Raw genomic sequence first — 23,573 nt, forward strand, 5'->3', positions numbered from 1 at the left:
ACTGGATAGGGGTTAATTGGGTGGGGGTTAATTGGATGGGGGTTAATTGAATGGGGGTTAATTAGTTGGAGGTTAATTGGGTGGGGGTTAATTGGATGGGGGTTAATTGTGTTGGTGTTAATTGGATGGGTTTAATTGGATGGAGGTAAATTGGATGGGGGTTAATTGGGTGGGGGTTAATTGGATGGGGGTTAATTGGATGGGGTTAATTGTGTGGGGGTTAATTGGATGGGGGTTAATTGAAAGGGGGTAAATTGGTTGGGGTTAATTGGGTGTGGGCTAATTGGATGGGTTTAATTAGATTGGGGTTAATTGGGTGGGAGTTAATTAGATGGGGTTTACTTGGATGGGGGTTAATTAGATGGGGGTTAATTGAATGGGGATAATTGGATGGGGGTTAATTGGGTGGGGGTTAATTGGATAGGGGTTAATTGGGTGGGGGTTAATTGGATGGGAGTTAATTGAATGGGGGTTAATTGGATGGGGGTTAATTGGGTGGGGGTTAATTGAATGGGGTTAATTGGATGGGGGTTAACTGGATGGGGATAATTGGATGGGGGTTAATTGGGTGGGGGTTAATTGGATGGGGATTAACTGGATGTGGGTTAACTGGATGGGCGTTAATTGGGTGGGGGTTAATTGGGTGGGGGTTAATTGGATGGGGATAATTGGATGGGGGTTAATTGGCTGGGGGTTAATTGGATGTGGCTTAATTGTGTGGGGGTTAATTGAATGGGGGTTAATTGGATGGGGGTTAATTGGATGGGGTTAATTGGATTGGAGTTAATTGGATGGGGGTTAATTGAATGGGGATAATTGGATGGGTGTTAATTGGGTGGGGGTTAATTGGATGGGGGTTAACTGGATGGGGGTTAATTGGATGGGGGTTAATTGGGTGGGGGTTAATTGGGTGGGCATTAATTGAAAGGGGGTTAATTGGATGGGGGTTAATTGGATTGGTGTTAATTGGATGGGGGTTAATTGGATGGGGGTTAATTAGATGGGGGTTAATTGATTGGGGGTTAATTGGATGGGGGTTAATTGGGTGGGGGTTAATTGGATGGGGGTAATTGGATGGGGGTTAACTGGATGGGGGTTAATTGGATGTGGGTTAATTGGATAGGGGTTAATTGAATGGGGGTTAATTGGATGGGGTTAGTTGGGTGGGGGTTAATTGGGTGAGGGTTAATTGAATGGGGGTTAATTGGATGGGGTTAGTTGGGTGGGGGTTAATTGGGTGGGGGTTAATTGAATGGGGGTTAATTGGATGGGGGTTAACTGGATGGGGTTCATTGGGTGGGGGTTAATTGTATGGGGGTTAACTGGATGGGGGTTAATTGAATGGTGCTTAATTGGGTGGGGGTTAATTGAATGGGGGTTAATTGGATGGGGGTTAATTGGGTGGGGGTTAATTAGATGGGGATTAATTAGATGGGGGTTAATTGGATGGGGGTTAATTGAATGGGGGTTAATTGTATGGGGGTTAATTGTGTGGGCGTTAATTGAATGGGGGTTAACTGGATGGGGTTAATTGAATTGGGCTTAACTGGATGGGGGTTAACTGGATGGGCGTTAATTGGGTGGGGGTTGATTGAATGGGGGTTAATTTGATAGGGGTTAATTGGGTGGGGGTTATTTAGATGGGGGTTAATTAGATGGGGGTTAATTGGATGGGGGTTAATTGAATGGGGGTTAATTGGGTGGGGGTTAATTGGATGGGGTTAATTGGATTGGGGTTAATTGGATGGGGGTTAATTAGATGGGGGTTAATTGAATAGGGTTAATTGGATGGGGGTTAATTGGGTGGGGGTTAATTGGATGGGGGTTAATTGGATGGGGGTTAATTGAATGGGGCTTAATTGGGTTGGTGTTAATTGGATGGGTTTAATTGGATGGAGGTAAATTGGATGGAGGTTAATTGGGTGGGGGTTAATTGGATGGGGGTTAATTGGATGGGGTTAATTGGGTGGGGGTTAATTGGATAGGGGTTAATTGAAAGGGGGTAAATTGGTTGGGGTTAATTGGGTGTGGGCTAATTGGATAGGTTTAATTGGATTGGGGTTAATTGGGTGGGTGTTAATTAGATGGGGTTTACTTGGGTGGGGGTTAATTGGGTGGGAGTTAATTAGATGGGGTTTACTTGGGTGGGGGTTAATTGGATGGGAGTTAATTGAATGGGGCTTAATTGGATTGGGGTTAATTGGATAGGTGTTAATTGGATCGGGGTTAATTAGATGTGGGTTAATTGGATGGGGGTTAATTGGATGGGGGTTAATTGAATGGGGTTAATTGGATTGGGGTTAATTGGATCGTGGTTAATTGGGTGGGGGTTTATTGGATGGGGGTTAATTGGATTGGGGTTAATAGGATCGTGGTTAATTGGCTGGGGGTTAATTGGACAAATATAAAACAAACGGTTGGCCTCATTCTTGCTGAGCTACAATGCATGGATTGAGTTAAAATGATCCCCAGTTTCCCATTCCTAACTTACATCTGTTTGTGAGAGATGATCAGGTGTAATGTTGAATCCCTATAGCTCACTCTGGTTAACCCCCTACCAGCTGGTTATCCAAAAGCGATGGTGGAGTGTGGGATCCATTGGTTGGTGATGTCTTGTAGAATGATGATTGGAGAGAGACAACTTGACAGGAAATGAATCAAAGATGCCGTGAGGTAGAGGAAAGTGAGAGAGTTTGGGGAGGAGAGCAGCAATGTCTATCCATGGAATTATATAAAACACTGGTGAGGCCACAACTGGAGTATTGTGTATAGTTCTAGTCACCAGATTACAGGAAGGATGTAATAGCTCTGGAGAGAGTGCAGAGGAGGCTTACAAAAATGTCGCCAGGGTTAAAAAAGTGTAGCTATGAGGAGAGATTGGATAGGTTGGGGTTATTTTCCTTAGAACAAAGGCTGAGAGGTGACTTGATTGAGGTGTACAAAATTATGAGGGGAATAGATAGAGTGGACAGGATAAAATTGTTTCCCTTGATGGAGAATTCTAGAACCAGGGGACATAGATTCAAGATAAGTGGCAGAAGGTGTAGGGGGACATGAGGAAGAACTTTTTTATGCAGAGGGTAGTGGGTGTCTGGAATTTGCTGCCCAAGTTGGTGGTAGAGGCAGAAACTCTAAACTCTTTTAAAAAGTACCTGGATCTGCAACTTTGAGTGCTGTAAGCTGCTGGGCTATGGGCCGGGTGCAGGAAGGTGGGATTAGAAAGGGCACCTGGGAGTCCTCGGGCTGGCATGGACAAGGTGGGCCGAATGGACTCCTTCTGTGCTGTAACTTTTCTATGGTTCTATGGATTGGTAAGATTCAGATAGAAACAGAGAGGGTTGGGGGAGGGGGTGGGGATAGCCAAGGCTGAGGGGAAGGTGAAAGATGACCAACAATTTGCCAGCCCGGTGCAACGGGTTAGGAACATGCAGCACACAGAGAGGCCATTTGGCCCATCGTGCATTTGCTGACTAAAGCAGTGTTAGAGAAACAGAAGCAGAGCTGAATCCTCAGGAACTCAGTCCCCCACAGCCTCAGTCTCTGTCCACAGTCTCAATCACTGACACCATTCGCCCTCAGGGTCTGAGTGTCCCTAGCCCATCCCTAGTTACCCTCGGAGAGTGACGATAAGACACAACCTTGCTGGGTGTTGGCTTGTTCTATACAATGTTACAGGTTAACAACATTGATGCGGGTCTGGAGTCACAAATAGACCCAGACTGGGTGACGACAGCAGCATTCCTCCTCTCAAGGAGCCAACTGGGTTTTTCCGACAATCCAGCAGGCTCCGTGTTCACTTTTACTGATGCTAACTTTTACTAACAGACTTTTAAAACGGAATTCACACTGTCAGACTGCCAATTAATGGGTTATTTTTAATCCAGGCTTCTGGATGGCCAGACAGATCACCCCCACCAGCTCAAACACGCAGCTTCCCCCAACCACCTGCAGGGCCATGAGTGGAACATGGAGCGAGTCTGATCTGATGCTGCTAATTAACATTTGCTGGAACTGGAACTCTGTGGATTGGTTTCACTGGAAGCAGCTGAGGTGAAGATCTGAGTCATGGAGGGAGAGGGTAAGCAGCACGGCCTTATGAAATGGGAGGATGTTGTAAAAGGAAAAATAATCTTTGCAAGAATGGTTTTAAAATGACAATATTTACACCAAACTATAGGGGAGTTAATGGGCTCGAACAGAGTTGGACTGGTTTAGACATTCTTGTCAGTGGAACGATTAACTTAAAGACTAACCCCAATGTCTGGCTTCAACTCAGTTCTTGCCTTTTTAAGCAATAGCCGGCTGGTTGGCTGCAGAGGGTAATGATGGAGCGATTCATTTGGAAACAGGACATATAGTTTGTAAATGATTTTTGGATAAGCCTTTAGACAGTGCAGCCCTATTGATACTTACCAGTACCTGTACAGAGTGAGGAATTGGCACATGTAGAAAGCAGTTAAACGTCAGTGTTTTTCATAGTGTCTGGCTGCAGTTCCAGGGAGGAACTTAATCAGCGGAATTCTGCGAATTCTGTTCTGAACACAAGCTTCTCAGTGCTTACAGTGAACTTCACATTGTCTGTAGCTTGTGTTTGTCCAGGAAGGTTGATTGCTGGTTTCGTTCCTCTGTTAACGCCTATAGCACTTCATGTCTAATCATATGTTAATCTAACTTGGGCGTGTGGCAATTGAACTTTGTAATCGGGACAGTATTTTGTGACCCAGGCTTTTGCTCCCAGATTGGGTGTGCAGAGACTAGAGAATTCCCGGCTCCGCAAACCCAACCTCTAAAACTGGCTGCTCAAACTTCCGATTTTCTGTCTGGCAGGGCAGGGCAGGAGTCAGGCCACACAGCGTGATGATCCCTGGAAAGATCCTGAGGGTTAGAAGCTGAGAGTGATGGTCACCTTCACAGCCGCTGGTAGGGCCGGGCCTCGGTGGATTGGGGCCATGTGACAAGTCGGTCACCACCTCATGGTTTAGCCTCAGTTGCCTTTGGCACTGCTCCTTCGTCATGTTGAGGTAGGATGTCCTAGGTCTGTACACATCTCACATGGGTAGTTGTAATCCTGCCTCTCCCTCTCCTCGGTCCTGCTAACCGGGCAGCAGCCTCTTCCTTCCTTCTGACCTCCTGGTTGACCTCTGACCTCTGGCTGCTCTTGGTGACTGGCTTCTATGGTCTCTATGTGTGAGGGTGCCTCGCTCATCTTCTATGTTCCTTCACAACGTGCCCTTCTCCAGCACAGCATTCTAGCTGGCACCTGGGTGCATGAGTCAGTAGGGGCAACAATAATTGCCCTTCGAGACCAGGAGCCCTCCCACAGCAAACCCCCCCCGCCCCAGCACCCGGGGTTAAGGAAAGACGGTTGGAATTTGTTTGGTGCCACCTTTGGGACTATGAATAAAATTTTAAGCATGTTCCACAGGGGTTGGGGAGGGGGTTGGGGGGGGTTAGTGGGCAGGGGGGAGGTTCCCTACCCCTCCAAAGGGGTTCTCTGGCTATCCAAAAGTACGCCAAGTTCAGACCTGCTCCTACCAAGTCTACTTTGCACACTTTGGGTCCCACACTCCCAGGTCACCAGAATCAGACTAGAGTGGAGGCAGCTGCTGATTTAAATGACCAGCTGCCTCTGTAAGCCTCACATTCGGAAACACGCTCCACCCCTGTCACAACGGGGAGCGCTGTGTTTGGGGGCGGGACTTGTGACCTTTGGCCAGTTTCGCTATCTTGGCCATGACGGAGAGGCTTTCTGTTGTGGCCGAAATCTGGGCCTGTGTCTTTGATGTGTGCGTTGCCAAACTTTCCATGGCTGCTTTGTTCGCATCTCAGTGTGCTGGGGCCAGATGCAGCTCGTTTTATTTTCCAGACATCAGATGAATGTAGACAGCAACAGCTGTGATCTAACCTCACTTACGTCACATCACAGGAAGGGGACAGACTGAATTGTTCGTGAAGATAAAAGCAAAATACTGCCGATGCTGGAAATCTGAAACAAAAACAGAAGATGCTGGAAATACTCAACAGGTCTGACAGCCTCTGTGGAGACAAAGACAGAGTTAACGTTTCGAGTCCGTATGACCCCTCTTCAGAGCTAAAGGAGAGTCATACAGACTGGAAACGTTAACTCTGTCGTTCTCTCCACAGAGGCTGTCAGACCTGTTGAGTATTTCCAGCATTTTCTGTTTTTGTTTGAGACTGAATTGCTCGTTGCTTGTCTGAACATGTCAGAGATGGAGATTGGACACAGGGTTTAACATGCAGATCGAGGGATCTCTTCATCCATTCTGGTAATCAGTAACGCAGATCAATACCAGGAAGAATTATTTTGCCATTAAGTGAAACCTAGGCAGGTCTAACATGGGCTGCAGCCCTGACAATGGTAAAGAGGGGCCAAGAGCTGATCAGGGACTGGACAGCATTCCACTTTGACCCACAGTTTGAGGGATCGTGTACTGTGATGTTCGGATGTGCCATGTTTTGCTCAGAACGTTTCAGGACTGGGGAATGATAATGGGATCATAATCTATTCACATATCCTTTCCAGATTGGAATCACAGTGCCTTCTGACACAAAAGGAGGCCATTCAGCCCTTCATGTCTATGCTGGATCTTTGAAAGAGCTATCCCATTAACCCCACTCCCCTGCTCATTCCCCAGAACCCTGCAAACCTATCACTATTCCAAAATTCCCTTTTGAAAGTTATTATTGATTTTTTAAATATTTTTGTTATTTGGACGTGGGTGTTGCTGGCTGGGCCAGCATTTATTGCTCATCCCCAAATGCCCTTGAGAAGGTGGTGGTGAGCCACCTTCTTGAACCGCTGCAGTCCATGTGGTGTAGGTACACCCACAGTGCTGTTAGAGAGGGAGTTCCAGGATTTTGACCCAGCGACAGTGAAGGAACAGTGATATATTTCCAAGTCAGGATGGTGAGTGACTTGGAGGGGAACTTCCAGGTGGTGGTGTTCCCATCTGTCTGCTGCCCTTGTCCTTCTAGATGGTAGTGGTTCTGGGTTTGGAAGGTGCTGTCGAAGGAGCCTTGGTGAATTCCTGCAGTGCATCTTGTAGATGGTACACACACTGCTGCTACTGTGCGTCAGTGGTGGAGAGAGTGAATGTTAATGGATATTGTGCCAATCAAACGGCTGCTTTGTTCTGGATTTTGTCAAGCTTCTTGAGTGTTGTGGGAGTTGCACTCATCCAGGCAAGTGGGGAGTATTCCATCCTGACTTGTGCCTTGTAGATGGTGGGCAAGAGTCAGGAGGTGAGTTAAGCATTGCATGACTCCTAGCCTTGACTGGCACAAACTCGATGGGCTGAAGGGCCTTTTTCTGTGCTGTAGACCTCTATGACTCCAGGACCTGGCCTTGTAAGCACGGTATTTATATGGCTAGTCCAGTTCAGTTTCTGGTCAATAGTAACCAACAGGATGTTGATAGTGGGGAATTCATTGATGAAGCAGCTGAAGATGGTTGGGCCTAGGACACTACCCTGAGGAACTCCTGCAGTGATGTCCTGCAGCTGAGATGACTGACCTCCAACAACCACAACCATCTTCCTTTGTGCTCGGTATGACTCCAACCAGCAGAGGGTTTTCCCCCTGATTCCCATTGACTCCAGTTTTGCTAGGGCTCCTTGATGCCACACTCGGTCAAATGCTGCCTTGATGTGAAGGGCAGTCACTCTCACCTCACCTCAGGGGTTCAGCTCTTTTGTCCATGTTTGAACCAAGGCTGAACTGAGTTGTGTGAGCAGGTTATTGCTGAGAAAGTGCTGCTTGATAGCACTGTTGATGACACCTTCTAACACTTTACTGATGATGGAGAGTAGACTGATGGGGCAATAATTGGCCGGGTTGGATTTGTCCTGCTTTTTGTGTACAGGACATACCTGGGCAATTTTCCACATAGCCGGGTAGATCCCAGTGTTGTAGCTGTGCTGGAACAGCTTGGCTAGGGGCGCGGCAAGTTCTGGAGCACAAGTCTTCAGTACTATTGCTGGAATATTGTCAGGGCCTTTGCTGTGTGAAGTTGGAGGAGATTACCGAGATGGGGAAAGCAAAGGCCGTGGAGGGATGTGAAAAGAAGGATGAGAATTTTCTATTTGACATTTCGATAGACTGAGAGCCAGTGAAAGTCAGTGAGCACAGTGGTTGAGATGGACTTGTACAAGTTAAGGCACAATTCAAAAAAAGGCCAAAATTTTGAAGAACTTGATCCAGCCACTATGAAGCAGGTTTTGCTTCAAACAAATCTACAAATTAGGAGCAGGAGAAGGCCATTCGGCCCCTCGAGTCTGCTCCACCATTCAATAAGATCATGGTTGATCTGAATGTAACCTCAACCCTACATTCCTGCCTACCCCGATAATCTTTCACCCCCAATAACCTTTCACCCCTTTGCTTATCAAGAATCTAACTACTTTGCCTTAACAATATTCAAAGGGAGGAATTGTCCCAGATCTGCACTAAGTGTGGGAGCAGGAATGAAATAATACATTTTACCTGCCAATCACAATGGGGGGTTCTCGCACCATATCGTCCCCTTCCTGCCTCATAAGTTATGTAGTCACAGGAAACACAGCCTCTGGCCCACCACGCTGTTACCTCGCTGCTTCCTCATGCCGGGCGCCATGTTTAAACTGCAGCTGCGCCCACACTTCTCAATGCTTACAGCCCAGCACAGCTCCGGTGAAGACGTGGCCCCAAAAGCCAGGAAGAGCTCAGCCCCCTGATTCAGTGAATCATCCCTGGGACACCTTCTGGATGTTGTGGAGGCTGCCGTGATGCCCTCTACCCCTGCTCTGGCTGCCAGAGGCCCATCAGTCTCACCGCTCTGGCTTGGGAGGCGGTGGCAGAGGTGGTCAGTGCCAATGCTGCACCAAGCGGTCGGCCATCCAGAGCAGAAGAAGGTGCCACCAGGGTAAGTCAATCATCTCATCAATCTCAACTCACTCACTCATAATCCCATCACACGTTCACTGACATCTCACTCACTGCCAGCTCAAGGGACATCACCACTCACTCTCTCACACACACCCATACATCTCCAACTGGCCTCATCTCCTCTGGAGACTGCCTCCTCATCCCATCCATGGCTCCACTCAGCACACAATCACTCCTGGTATCCTTCTCATTTGGCCGGTCATGCACCTTGCTCACGCTCTCTCCATCTGTCTTTACGCAGGACAAGATTGCGCAGAATCAATGGGAGAGGTCCCAGGCTGGGGGTGGAGTGCTGGATATCAAGGCCCTCGCTCTGTTGGAGAGTCGTGGGTTGGAGTTGGCCGGAGAGGACATGAACCCGTTCCTGCAGCGATGGTGAGGTTGGTGGTCACACCCACATGAGGATCCTGCACCACATCATCCATCTCTCAACGCTGCTCTGAGCCCAATGTTCTGTCTTCAACGTGGCTGCCAAGCACTAATAATCTCCACTTTCTGTCCTGGGCACATCTGACACGTCCCCCTCAAATAGCTGTGGCCCTGACCCCAGTGCTAAGAGCACCTCAGGCTAGAGCCCTCTAGGTCTCGGCCCTCCAGAGGACGCACACCAAGGTCATCAGAGACAGGGTGTAGCAGTCAGCAGGCTGCCTCCACCTCCGCTGTGGATGTCGGGGGAGCACCAAGATGTAGCGGCAGGGTTAGGAATGTTAAGATGACATAATTGCACAGCCTGGCCACGGGTGTTAGTCACTTGTACATAATGTTCACTATTGTAAATAAATTCCCAAGAATGTCTCCTTGCCTGTGGCTCCTTGTTCTGATGAGCAGTGTTCGTGTCACTCAGATGTGAAACCTTGGCTCCTGCACAAGATAAATGCAGGTGTCTCAGTCCAGGGCCTCTTCCCTGTGCAGTGTGTAACCTTCAGAGTAAAGTGATGGTCTGGTTTCACACTCCCTGGACACATTACTGATGCCTGCACCTCGATGGTGCTGGTCATTGCTGCCAGAATGTCGTGGGCAGGTGTCACAGAGTTCCCTCATACTCTCTGTGTGCTCTCAGCATCTTTGAGGTGGGGCTGGCCCCCATCTCTTCAGCATCTGTGACCAGTGATGCTGTGCTCCTGAAGGGGACAGGTGCTGAAGGCTGACAAAGGATCAGGTGCAGTTAAAGTTTCACGGCTGCGTCTCCATGACATGAGCCTGAACACTGAGGGGATGTGCACTGCCATCAGCCACGCAGGAGTCAAACGTTCACAGATGCAAGGAGAGAATGTCAGGACTGTCCTCACTGCATCTCATCATCATTCTCCATGAACCTTGCGGCTATGAGGGCCTCCTGAGCACCTGCCTCCTCTGGCTGGTGTGAGGACCTCATCACAGTCATCCTCGCCTGTGAGGACCTCATCACAGTCATCTTCGCCTGCGAGGACCTCATCACAGTCATCCTCGCCTGCGAGGACCTCATCACAGTCATCCTCGCCTGCGAGGACCTCATCACAGTCATCCTCGCCTGCGAGGACCTCATCACAGTCATCCTCGCCTGCGAGGACCTCATCACAGTCATCCTAGCCTGCGAGGACCTCATCACAGTCATCCTTGCCTGCGAGGACCTCATCACAGTCATCCTCACCTGCGAGGACCTCATCACAGTCATCCTCACCTGCGAGGACCTCATCACAGTCATCCTCACCTGCGAGGACCTCATCACAGTCATCCCCTTTGAGCTCCTCCTATCACAGGATACATGGAGTTCCTCCATCCCCTTCTCAGCCTGGTCCTCCCCTGTTGCAGCGCCAGGTTGTGCAGTGCAGCAAGCTACAATGATGCACGACACCCTTTGGGGACAGTATTGCAGAGCTTCACCGGAACTGTCCGGGCACTGGAACCTCATTTTCAAAATGCCTTATCATTTGCTCCACCAAAATCTGGGTTGTGGAATGAGCCTGGTTTTACTGTCGCTCTGCTGCAGTCTGAGACCCCCACACAGGTGTCATCGGCCACGTCCTCTGTGGGTAGCCCTTGTCCCCGAGGAGCCAACCCTGCAGCCTCTGTGGACCCTGGGAGATGTCAGGGATCTGAGACCTGGGTCTAGCGAGGCGTCTACGAATGGCGGTTGTGGATTTTCAGCTGTGTGTACAGCAGACCCGGCTGCCCCTTCACCCTGAGGGAGGTTCTCCTCCCTGTGTCGAGCCAGGTGTCTACGCCGCTCTCTCCTTCTTCTCCTCTGCTCCCTGTAAACGATGAGCCATCCGCTAAATCACCAGGCTCCACAATGCTGATGTTCTCCCCCAGCAGGATCAGAGAGAGAGAGAGACGCAGGGTTTAGCATACGTGTCGGAAGAACCCTGTTGTTTAAGTCTCAAGGCCCCTTCATGTATGCCAGAGTGCTGGCCACCACTTGAATGGCCAGTTTGCAGTGTGCTTCATGACCATCCGAAAGCCTACCCACCTCCTCCCCACTTGACCAATTAGCGGCAGCTTTGGCCACTGGACTGAACGCTGTGCTCCCAGCTCAGGCACAGGCTTTTGCCTGACCCGCATTGCAAGGCTGCACTGTTAGCTTGAAGCGGGAGGGGTAATAGTCCAAACCTTAATAAAGACATTGCACGGGCTCTGAGCGCCTCCACCATTGAGTGTGCCATGGCCACCTTATGGAAGGGGATTCTACCACTTTCCCAGTCGGCCAATTGTTCTGCTGCCCTCTAAAATGCACATTAATTTGCAATCTGTGCCCGAGGGTGAAAGGTTCTGGAGCATTTGGTGGCACTTTCATGCTTTTGTGTTGCTTAAGTGGACAAAATGCTTCAGAGGCCCAGCTCCAAGTATGTCAATGGAGCTGCAGCTGAATGGTCTCAGCTGTGGAAGAATGCTCACTTTTGACAAGCTTTTCCAAGTATGTGGCCTCTTCCCTCATTCCACCCCTCCCCCACCCCACCGTCCGCATGTGTTCATGGATTTACTTCAGTCTGTACTGCCTTGCCCACCACCCCATTACGCCCCTCCACACTGGAGCCCTTGCCCAGGCACTGCACTGAAAGCTAGCCAGCAAAAACGTGACTTGCCCGTGCCCACCCAAATGCACCTTACCCCTTCCTTGATGTGCTACAGGCGATGCTCGCGAGCGCTGAGCAAGGTTGTGTGCTCTCACCTCTGAGCTCACCAGGTGCACACCTTGTAAAGGCAGTTGTGAAGTACACTGTTCTGCAGCCACATCAACATGGACAGGGGCTGATTCCAGCAAGCAGGGTTTATAATTAGATGCTAAATTAGGTACTGAAATTAGGTTCTCGATGTGCAGCGGCAGGAAACATAGTCCCGCCACTGACGGGCGGCACAGACCATCACAAACTGGTTTCACAACGCGTGAAAGCAATTTTTGGCCTTCTTGCCATATTGACCACTCAGGCCCGCCATGACGCCCACCACCAAATTCCGGTCAATTCCGCCCAGAGACTCTACTTCCACCACCTTTTCAGGAAGAGAGTTCCAAACACTCTCAAGCCCAAGGGAAAACATTTCTCCTTATCTCTGTCTTCAATGTGTGACCGCTTATTTTTAAGCGGTGACCCTCAGTTCTAGATTCTCCCACAAGAGGAAACATCGTCTCCTCTTCCACCCTGTCAGACTCTGCTGTTCAGTAATGGTTCAGATGAAGCATGAAGCTGGGAGGTTGGGGTTTGACATTGGGTGGAGAGGAGTCAATGGGACAGACTCACTCACTCATTTAACTTACTATCAATATGAAGACAAAGCCACTAATGTTAAACTTGTGGAGTAAATACACCCGACATATCACTGCTGCTGTTACACACAGTCCATGTCCAAATGCAGCAAGACCTGGACAATATCCAGGCTTGGGCTGACAAGTGGCAAGTACCATTCACACCACACAAGTGCCAGGCAATGACCATCTCCAACAAGAGAGAATCTAACCATTGCCCCTTGACATTCAATGGCACTACCATCACTGAATCCCCCACTATCAACATCCTGGGGGTTACCATTGACCAGAAACTGAACTGGACTAGCCATATAAATTCTGTGGCTACAAGAGCAGGTCAGGGGCTAGGAATCCTGCAGCGTGTAACTCACCTCCTGACTCCACAAAGCCTGTCCACCATCTACAATACACAAGTCAGGAGTGTGATGGAATACTCCCCACTTGCTTGGATGAATGCAGCTCCCACAACACTCAAGAAGCTTGACACCATCCAGGACAAAGCAGCCGCTTGATTGGCACCCCATCCACAAACATTCACTCCCTCCACCACCAACGCACAGTAGCAGCAGTGTGTGTACCATCTACAAGATGCACTGCAGGAACTCACCAAGGCTCCTTCGACAGCACCTTCCAAACCCATGACCCCTACCATCTAGAAGGACAAGGGGAGCAGACACATGGGAACACCACCACCTGGAAGTTCCCCTCCAAGTCACTCACCATCCTGACTTGGAAATATATCGCCGTTCCTTCACTGTCGCTGGGTCCCTACAGCACTGTGGGTGAACCCACATCACACGGACTGCAGCAGTTCAAGAAGGCAGCTCACCACCACCTTCTCAAGGGCAATTAGGGATGGGCAATAAATGCTGACCCAGCCAGTGATGTCCACATCCCATGAATGAATAAATAAAAAGACAGAAGAACTTTGGGGGTTCTTGACTGCTGACTGGTTACTGAGCTCTGCGATGTGGGACCAACATAGGAACTAGGAGCAGGAGTGGCCATTCAGCCCCTTGAGCTGCTCCACCATTCATTCAGATGCTGGCTCATGTGTTTGTTATTCGAGTTCCACATTCCCATCTACCCCTGATAACCTTTGATCCGCTTGCCTAACAAGAATCTATCGACCTCTGCCTTAAAAATATTCAGTGACCCCACCTCCACCACCTTCTGAAGCAGAGAGTTCCAAAGTCTCACAACCCCCGAGAGAAAAAGATTCTCCTCATCTCTGTCCTAAAAGGGCGACGCCTAATTTTAAACCAGTGCCCCCTAGTTCTCGACTCACCCACAAGAGGAAACATCCTTTCCATGTCCACCTTGTCGAGGCCGTTCAGGGTCTTGTAAACTTCAATCAAATCACCCCCCCCCACTCTCCTAAACTCCAGTGGAAACAAGCCCAGTCTGTCCCATCTTTCCTCTGAGTCCACATTCCCAGCTGACTCTGGATCATGGGGGGCGGGGGGGGGGGCGGGCGGGGGGGGTTGTTGCTGGACATGTTTACGTGTGTTTGATTAACTCATCTCAACAGAGGGCAACAGGAAGAGCCCTGAGCTGAGCTGCCAGACCTGAGTGAAGGAATAACCAGGGTTACTTCAAATCCACAGCCCCTTCCTTTGTCAGTTTGTGGGATAGTTTCTTGAAATCTGACCGGGTTTAAAGAGCCTCCCAGTTGCCAGGACAACGAGAAAATGATTCCCCGTTGAGAGTTTGGGCAGCTGATGTGAGACCACCTGCGGGATTTTAAACCTCAGCTCGTCCTGGTTGGATTTGTTAATCTGGATTTCACTGAGGCTCCGGCAGCCCAGTCCTGTTCCAGACCTTGATATTCCGGCCGGAATTACTGGAAAAGAGTAGCAGGCAGGGAAAACCCAGCCATTGAAATGATATTAAATGCAGACTTAGTTGTGGTAGCTGGAATCCGTTTAAAATTGAGCTGCTGAACAATAAATGGATTTGAATTGATTCTGGTGTGTGTATATAACAAAACCCAGTCTATATCATGGAGGATAAATCGAAGGAAATCAGCCAAGATAGACAACCTCCATGATCCCTCTTGCTGTGCCTTCAGAGACCAGTGAAAGTCATTCATTGTGGGGCTGGAGGTTTCTCATAGTCAGCTCCGGGATTATTGGATCTCAGCCGAGGCTCAGCTGGTAATACTCTCGCCCGCAAGTCACAAAATCCCTCTCGAGAGACTTTAAACATAAAGCCTCAGCTGGCAACCCAGAACGTTCTCAGCTTCGAAGGTTCTCGGTCTTTGGGACCATTTCCGGATCCCAACCCGGATGATGTCCGAGGACCTGCCCACCGCTAAAACCTGCCTGCGGGCAGCCAATTAACAGGCAGCTTCCAGGATCCCCGCCCAATTAGAGATGGCGGGCTGGAAGGCCAATCAGAATGGTCTGGGCTGTGGGCAGCGCCAGCCCTACCCAGAGAGGTGGGAACTGCTAATGTCGGGGGGGGGGTGGGGGGGGAGAGAGAGAGCATGAGGGCCTGACCGGATGCAGGTTCCCCCTGAACAGTGAGTGCAGCCACAGCGGCCTTGGCCCTCGGTGTACAGGGCAAAGCCTCCACAGCACGGCCTGCAGCTGGGCGGGTGCGAGGCATTTAAAGAAGGCCTCATTGTCCACCCCCAGGCCTACTGCTGGGAGGCAGCCCTCAGGCACCAGCCGGTCTTTGACAGAGAAGTGGGAGGAGATGTCGGATGTCAGGAAGATGCCAGCAGCATCAATCATTGGCCCCCAAGTGTTTTCCCCATTAGTTGACCCTAATTGGCTGTCTGCTGTTGGGCAGGTTGCTGCACCCCCCACCCCATCCCCCACCACCACCTCAGCAACACTGTACAGAGATGGGAACATGTCAAATGTTTTCCGCAAAACAATTTTAAGAAGCAATCCCCACCTCCGGTTCCACTGAGCTAATAAGGTGCAGCACTGAGAGAGTGCTGCACTGTCGGATAGTCAGTACTGAGAGAGTGCTGCACTGTCAGAGGGTCAGTACTGAGGGAGTGCTGCACTGTCAGAGGGTCAGTACTGAAGGAGTGCTGCACTGTCGGATAGTCAGTACTGAGGGAGTGCTGCACTGTCAGAGGGTCAGTACTGAGGGAGTGCTGCACTGTCAAAGGGTCAGTACTGAGGGAGCGCTGCACTGTCAGAGGGTCAGCACTGAGGGAGTGCTGCAATGTCAGAGGGTCAGTACTGAGGGAGTGCTGCACTGTTAAAGGGTCAGTACTGAGGGAGTGCTGCAATGTCAGAGGGTCAGTACTGAGGGAGTGCTGCACTGTTAAAGGGTCAGTACTGAGGGAGTGCTGCACTGTCAGAGGGTCAGTACTGAGGGAGTGCTGCACTGTCAAAGGGTCAGTACTGAGGGAGCGCTGCACTGTCAGAGGGTCAGGAATGAGGGAGTGCTGCAATGTCAGAGGGTCAGTACTGAGGGAGTGCTGCACTGTTAAAGGGTCAGTACTGAGGGAGTGCTGCACTGTCGGAGTGTCAGTACTGAAGGAGTGCTGCACTGTCGGAGGGTCAGTACTGAGGGAGTGCTGCACTATGAGAGGGTCAGTACTGAGGGAGTGCTGCACTGTCGGCTAGTCAGTACTGAGGGAGTGCTGCACTATGAGAGGGTCAGTACTGAGGGAGTGCTGCACTGTCAGAGGGTTAGTACTGAGGGAGTGCTGCACTGTCAGAGGGTCAGTACTGAGGGAGTGCTGCACTATGAGAGGGTCAGTACTGAGGGAGTGCTGCACTGTCGGAGGGTCAGTACTGAGTGAGTGCCACACTGTCAGAGGGTCAGTACTGAGGGAGTGCTGCACTATCAAAGGGTCAGTACTGAGGGAGTGCTGCACTGTCAAAGGGTCAGTACTGAGGGAGCGCTGCACTGTCAGAGGGTCAGTACTGAGGGAGCGCTGCACTGTCGGAGGGTCAGGACTGAGGGAGTGCTGCAATGTCAGAGGGTCAGTACTGAGGGAGTGCTGCACTGTCGGAGGGTCAGTACTGAGGGAGTGCTGCACTGTCGGAGTGTCAGTACTGAGTGAGTGCTGCACTGTCGGAGGGTCAGTACTGAGGGAGTGCTGCACTGTCAAAGGGTCAGTACTGAGGGAGTGCTGCATTGTCAGAGGATCAGTACTGAGGGAGTGCTGCACTGTCAGAGGATCAGTACTGAGGGAGTGCTGCACTGTCAGAGGATCAGTACTGAGGGAGTGCCGCACTGTTGGAGGGTCAGTACCAGTCCCTGGTCACTCTGCTCGATGCCCAGTATTGGCCTTATCCAGTCCCTGGTCACTCTGCTCGATGCCCAGTATCGGCCGTGTCCAGTCCCCGGTCACTCTGCTCGATGCCCAGTATCGGCCGTGTCCAGTCCCCGGTCACTCTGCTCGATGCTCAGTATCGGCCATGTCCAGTCCCCAGTCACTCTGCTCGATGCCCAGTATCGGCTGTGTCCAGTCCCCAGTCACTCTGCTCGATGCCCTGTATCGGCCATGTCCAGTCCCCGGTCACTCTGCTCGATGCCCAGTATCGGCCGTGTCCAGTCCCCGGTCACTCTGCACAGTGCCCAGTATCGGCCTTGTCCAGTCCCTGGTCACTCTGCTCGATGCCCAGTATCGGCCGTGTCCAGTCCCTGGTCACTCTGCTCGATGCCCAGTATCGGCCGTGTCCAGTCCCTGGTCACTCTGCTCGATGCCCAGTATCGGCCATGTCCAGTCCCCGATCACTCTGCTCAGTGCCCGGTATCGGCCGTGTCCAGTCCCCGGTCACTCTGCTCAGTGCCCAGTATCGGCCGTGTCCAGTTCCCGGTCACTCTGCTCAGTGCCCAGTATCGGCCGTGTCCAGTCCCCGGTCACTCTGCTCAGTGCCCGGTATCGGCCGTGTCCAGTCCCCGGTCACTCTGCTGTTCATACGTCAGAGGGAAGGGAGGAGCTGGATTCCTCAACAAGGACATAGAAACCCAGCCTGAGCCTTTGTCCTCCCTCAACCTCCCTCACCCTCCCTCACCCTCCCTCACCCTCCCTCACCCTCCGTTACCCTCCCTCACCCTCCCTCACCCTCCCTCACCCTCCCTCACCCTCCCTCACCCTCCGTTACCCTCCCTCACCCTCCCTCATCCTCCCTCACCCTCCCTCACCCTCCATCACCCTCCCTCACCCTCCGACACCCTCCCTCACCCTCCCTCACCTTCCCTCACCCTCTCTCACCCTCCATCACCCTCCCTCACCCTCCATCACCCTCCCTCACCCTCCCTCACCTTCCCTCACCCTCCCTCACCCTCCCTCACCCTCCCTCACCTTCCCTCACCCTCCCTCACCCCCTGTCACTCCCCACTCTCCTTTACTGATCCGATTCCACTCAGCTCTTTTTAATCATTCACAGGATGTGGGCTTCACTGGCTGGGCCAGCAGTTATTGCCCATCCCTAATTGCCCTTGAGAAGGTGGTGGTGAGCTGCCTTCTTGAACCGCTGCAGTCCATGTGGTGTAGGTACACCCACAGTGCTGTTAGGAAGGGAATTCCAGGATTTTGACCCAGCGACAGTGAAGGAATGGTGATATATTTCCAAGTCAGAATGGTGAGTGACTTGGAGGGGAACTTCCAGGTGGTGATGTTCCCATCTATCTGCTGCCCTTGTCCTTCTAGATGGTAGTGGTCATGGGTTTGGAAGGTGCTGTTTCATTTATCTACAAATAGTCTCTTTTGGAGGATCAGTTCTGTACCTGTATGATTCCTACACATTGTAGACATTGCTTTTAATTTTATTCTTTTATAGTTTTGCATCAAAAGCTTTTGAAACATGCATTAAGGAAATTCAGATTGAATATTCAAAACTCTAATTTGCTGAATGCCTGAGAGATGTTCCGGATTTCAGGAGGAAATAGTCATTTTAGGAACATAGAAATAGGAGCAGGGCTAGGACCATTCGGCCCCTCAAGACTGCTCTGCCATTCATCTAGATCAAGGCTGATTAGCTAACTCAACACCATTCCCTCAGACTATCCCCTATCTCCGTCATGGTTTTAATGTGTAGAAATGTATTAATCTCTATCTTCAAGATATTCAGTGCTAAGCCTCCACTGTCCCGTTTATGGACTGTGAAAATCGCTTTGCTTTATGAATTGTAAAAATTCTAATACTTATGATTTCTGATTATTTGCAAATATTTTGCCTGTGAAATCTCCTGCTTCCAACACAGTCCATTCTGACCAATGTCCAATGCCACCCTCTAGTGGCCAAGCGGAGCTTCCCATCTGGCAATGCTAACCTGATGGCAGAGTCTGAAACACGCATATTAATTGCTCCAAAAAAAAATGGCCATTTTTATTATTTGACAACCTCAAACTTGTGTCTTTTGATTTATTTGTCCACATCCAAGGGGGATTACCATTGTCCAAATGCAGCAAGACCTGGACAATATCCAGGCTCAGGCTGACAAGCGGCAAGTAACAATCGTGCCACACAAGTGTCAGGCAATGACCATCTCCAACAAGAGACAATCTAACCATTGCCCCTTGATGTTCAGTGGCATTATCATCACTGAATCTCCCACTATCAACATCCTGGGGGGTTACCATTGACCAGAAACTGAACTGGACTAGCCATATAGATACTGTGGCTACATGAGAAGGTCAGAGGTTAGGAATCGTGCGACAAGTCACTCACCACTCTGACTTGGAAATATATCGGCCGTTCCTTCACTGTCGCTGGGTCAAAATCCTGAGACTCCCTTCCTAACAGCACTGTGGGTGTACCTACACCACATGGACTGCAGCGGTTCAAGAAGGCAGCTCACCACCACCTTCTCAAGGGCAACTAGGGATGGGCAATAAATGCTGGGCCCAGCCAGCAATACCCATGTCCCATGAAAGAATTTTAAAAATTGTGCATAAATAACTTGCAATTTTTACCCCTAAATTTCAAAGTGTTGTTTAGGAAGCAAATCTTATATTTTTCCAGTTTAGATATTCCCAATATATCCAGTTCCCTTCAGTTAACTTTGTTTCTGAAACCCTGACTGAAATGGTGAATGTAAAACTGCTTTATGCTTTTTTTTTAAGAGAAGGATAAGATCTGAAGAAGGTTGTAAGTCCAATCAGGTAAATATCACCAATGTTATAGAACATGCTGCATTGTCAAGGTTTGAAATAAACAATGGAGATTGCAGACACTGCCTGTCAGTCCGATTACAGTCTATCATTCCCAAGCTAACGCTGATCAATGGCCTGAGAGAATTCTATTCCTGCTTCAGTCGCAGCCTCAGAGCTTGGATATGTCTGGCCAGAGGCGGGTGGGGTGGGGTTGGACTTAGGGGTTCTCACACCATTTATGTCTACGTCACCCACCTGCTCGAAATCTTCCCTAATGGCTCCAGGTCCTTGTATCGTGGCTCCCACTTCCCCTCCCCCATTTCCCATCCTTTATCCTCCCATTGGCAGCCAAGCAACTGGTAACTCCTTTTCTCAGGAATGTTCTCCCTAAACCCCCTCCACCTCGCCACCTCGATTAGGAGTGACTTTAACCAAACCTGGAGAGTTGGAAACTTTGAGGATTAGTTTGATCTCCTCTTTTACACATACCCTCTAGAGGCCCTGCCAGCATTCTGTCTACCCCTAATGGTCAGGTTAAAATCACCTCCAATCTCGTTTGCCCAGCTCTTCAGTCTCCTGATATTTCCTGTTTCCCTGCCCCTGTGAAACACGTTGGGACATTCTTCCTGTTACAGGGACTTTAAAGACATCAAAACCAAAATACTGCGGATGCTGGAAATCTGAAATAAGAGCAGAAATGCTGGAAATATTCAGCAGGTCTGAAACTGTTGAATCAAATGTTGAGTTCAAAATGCTGTAAAGTGTCAAACTGAAAGATGCCCGATTGGTCATCGAGCTGTAATAGGACAGTATAAGAGGGCAAGTGCAGAAAGAACCCTGTTGGATTGAGGCAGAGAGTTAAACTGACAGGAGACTGGAGGTTCAGAATCATTGGACAGAATGGGGGTGTTCCTCAAAGTTTTCTTCCTTAACTGAGATTTTCCACCCACGGTCGTTGACAGGGCCCTCAACCGTGTCCGGCCCATCTCCTGCACATCCGCCCTCACACCTTCCTCTCCCTCCAGGAACCATGATAGGGTCCCCCTTGTCCTCACTTATCACCCCACCAGCCTCCGCATTCAAAGGATCATCCTCCGCCATTTCCGCCAACTCCAGCATGATGCCACCACCAAACACATCTTCCCTACACCCCCCACAGCGGCATTCCACAGGGATCGTTCCCTCCGGGACACCCTGGTCCACTCCTCCATTACCCCCTACTCCTCAACCCCCTCCCACAGCACCTTCCCATGCAACTGCAGAAGGTGCAACACCTGCCCCTTTTCTTCCCCTCTCCTCACCATCCAAGGGCCCAAACACTCCTTTCAAGTGAAGCAGCATTTCAATTGCACTTCCCTCAATTTAGTCTAATGCATTCACTGCTCCCAATGCGGTTTCCTCTACATTGGAGAGACCAAACGCAGACTGGGTGACCACTTTGCAGAACACCTTCAGTCTGTCCGCAAGCATGACCTAGACCTCCCTGTCACTTGCCATTTCAACACTCCACCCTGCTCTTATGCCCACATGTCCGTCCTTGGCCTGCTGCAATGTTCCAGTGAAGCTCAACACAAACTGGAGGAACAGCACCTCATCTTCCGACTAGGCACTTTACAGCCTTCTGGACTGAATATTGAGTTCAACAATTTTAGATCATGAATTCTCTCCTCCATCCCCACCCCCTTTCCGATCCCCCTTTTTCCCAATAATTTATATAGATTTTTCTTTTCCCACCTTTTTCCATTATTGTTAAATGTATTTCCATCCATTGTTTTATCTCTATCTTTTAGCCTATTTCGATCCCTTCACCCCACCCCACCCCCACTAGGGCTATCTGTACCTTGTTTGTCCTGCTTTCTACCCTTAATTAGCACATTCCTTAGATACTATCACCACCTTCAACACCTCTTTGTCCTTTTGTCTGTGACATCTTTTGGTTATCTCCACCTATCACTGGCCCTCAATCCAGCTCTACCTGTCCCTCCCCCCCCCCGAAACCAGCTTATATTTCACCTCTTTTATTTTTACTTAGTTCTGTTGAAGAGTCATACGGACTCAAAACGTTAACTGTGTTCCTCTCCGCAGATGCTGCCAGACCTGCTGAGTTTTTCCAAGTATTTTTGTTTTGGATTTCCAGCATCCGCAGTTTTTTGCTTTTATCTTAGTGTTCCTCAAAATGTTCTCCGCAATGTGGAAGAGGCCGTAGTGTGAGCAGTGAATGTACTAAATTAGAAGAAGGACAAGTAAATCCCTGTTTCACTTAGAGGAGCGTTTGTGGCCCTGGGAGGTGAGAAGGGTAGAAATGAAAGGACAGATGTTGTAACTTCTGCATTTATATGGAAAGCTGCTGTGGGGAATGGTGAGGGTGTTGGGACTGATTAAAGAATGGACCAAGGTGTCTCACAAGCAATGGTCCCTATGGAATGCTGAAGCTTGGGGGTTGGGGGAAGACCTGTTTGGCAGTGGCATCGTGCTGGAGGTGGCGATATAGCAGATGATGCATTGCTAGTAGGGAAGATGAGAACAAGGAGACTCCTGTTGGATTTATGGGAGGGAGGGGAAAGGGAGAGAGCAGGAGAGTGGAGAATGGGACAGAAAGGTTTAAGGGCTCTGGCAACCTCAGCTGAAGAAAAAGAAAGACATCGGGAGTAAAAACAGAAACTGTTGGAAAAAAACTCTTCTGGCTGCACCTGTGGAGCGAGAAGCAGAGTTAAAGTTTCGAGTCTTCTTCGAAGACATGGGAAGCACTGGTATGGAAGGTTGCACATCAGAACCGGTGCAACACAGGCGGAGAATCCTGGAAAATGGAATAGAGTCTTTACAGGAAGCAGGGTGTAAGAAAATAAAGTTGAGGTATGTATGGGAGTTAGTGGAATCGTAGTGGATATTGGTGGAAAGCCCAGAAACGGAAACAGAGAAGTCAAGAGGGAGGAGAGTCGGAAATGGCTGAAGGCAAAGGGCGGAAATTGAAGGAAAAGTTGATCAAATTTCCCAGTTAGTCCCCAAAACTACCCCAGTTATTGGGCAGCTATCAGCTGACCAATCACCCATTGAAGCAATCATTTATTTAACATTAGTCCTCCTTGAACAAAGATCAGCAGAAACAATCCACCAATCACAGATTTGTAGCTGTCACTTCTCAAGAACCAGGTAACTGAGTTAACTGTAATCCTCCTTGCTGTTGATCATTCCCATGGACATACCAGTGGCACATTGTCCATCCTCAGGACTGCGTAACCAATGGTGCCCCCTTCACATCCTCAACATTGTCCCCGTCCTTGATCAGTCACTGAGCTTGACCTTTACAATCACAAGATCGGATCATCAATCACACTGACAAATCTCTGACCCCTTCAAACCAAACATGAAGTTTAATGGAAGTCAGGACAAATGTTAGCGGGGAAGAGATTGATTTGTATCTGCTTGGTCCCACTCATATTTAAGCCCACGCCTTTTCGAACATTAAAGTTTCCCATGAATTTCCAGTGCCAGGTTATCCTCGTTAAGTATATAGGTTTGTGTCTAACTTATTGAAGAATGTGACACACTTCACCACAGCTAAAACAGGAACATACACACGGAAGGAAGGATTTCAGTGAGAGTACAACGTACATTCCCCAGGTATGAGGAAATAAAAAGACTGGAGAAATTAGGGTTTTTTCCATTAGATTATGGGACAATACAATGAAAGTGTTTACAGTTATGAAGGGATGAGATCGGACAGGTAGAACCAGACTGGTTCCAGTGGTTGAGGAGTCAGTAATGAAGGGTCATAGATACAAGGTTAAATGGAAGAGATCTGAAGCATGGGTGAGGAGTATTTTTTTCCCCCACA

The 23,573-nt window shown here is 49.6% G+C and overlaps 1 long non-coding RNA gene across 3 annotated transcripts in view; it reads left to right on the forward strand.

Annotated features, from left to right (window-relative positions):
* The first annotated feature begins 3,784 nt into the window (after positions 1-3,784).
* Positions 3,785-23,573, forward strand: part of LOC121279279 — a 57,391-nt gene continuing 37,602 nt past the window's right edge. Inside the window, exons 1-2 of one of the 3 annotated variants that reach the window (XR_005943352.1) lie at positions 3,785-4,078; positions 4,828-5,021. This is a non-coding gene — a long non-coding RNA (uncharacterized LOC121279279). Of the gene's footprint in view, positions 4,079-4,827; positions 5,022-19,708; positions 19,748-23,573 lie in introns of all 3 variants that reach the window. The other 2 variants (XR_005943354.1, XR_005943353.1) reach the window with 2 other exon arrangements.

This window comes from Carcharodon carcharias, chromosome 6 (assembly GCF_017639515.1).
Source record: "Carcharodon carcharias isolate sCarCar2 chromosome 6, sCarCar2.pri, whole genome shotgun sequence".
NCBI lineage: Eukaryota > Metazoa > Chordata > Chondrichthyes > Lamniformes > Lamnidae > Carcharodon > Carcharodon carcharias.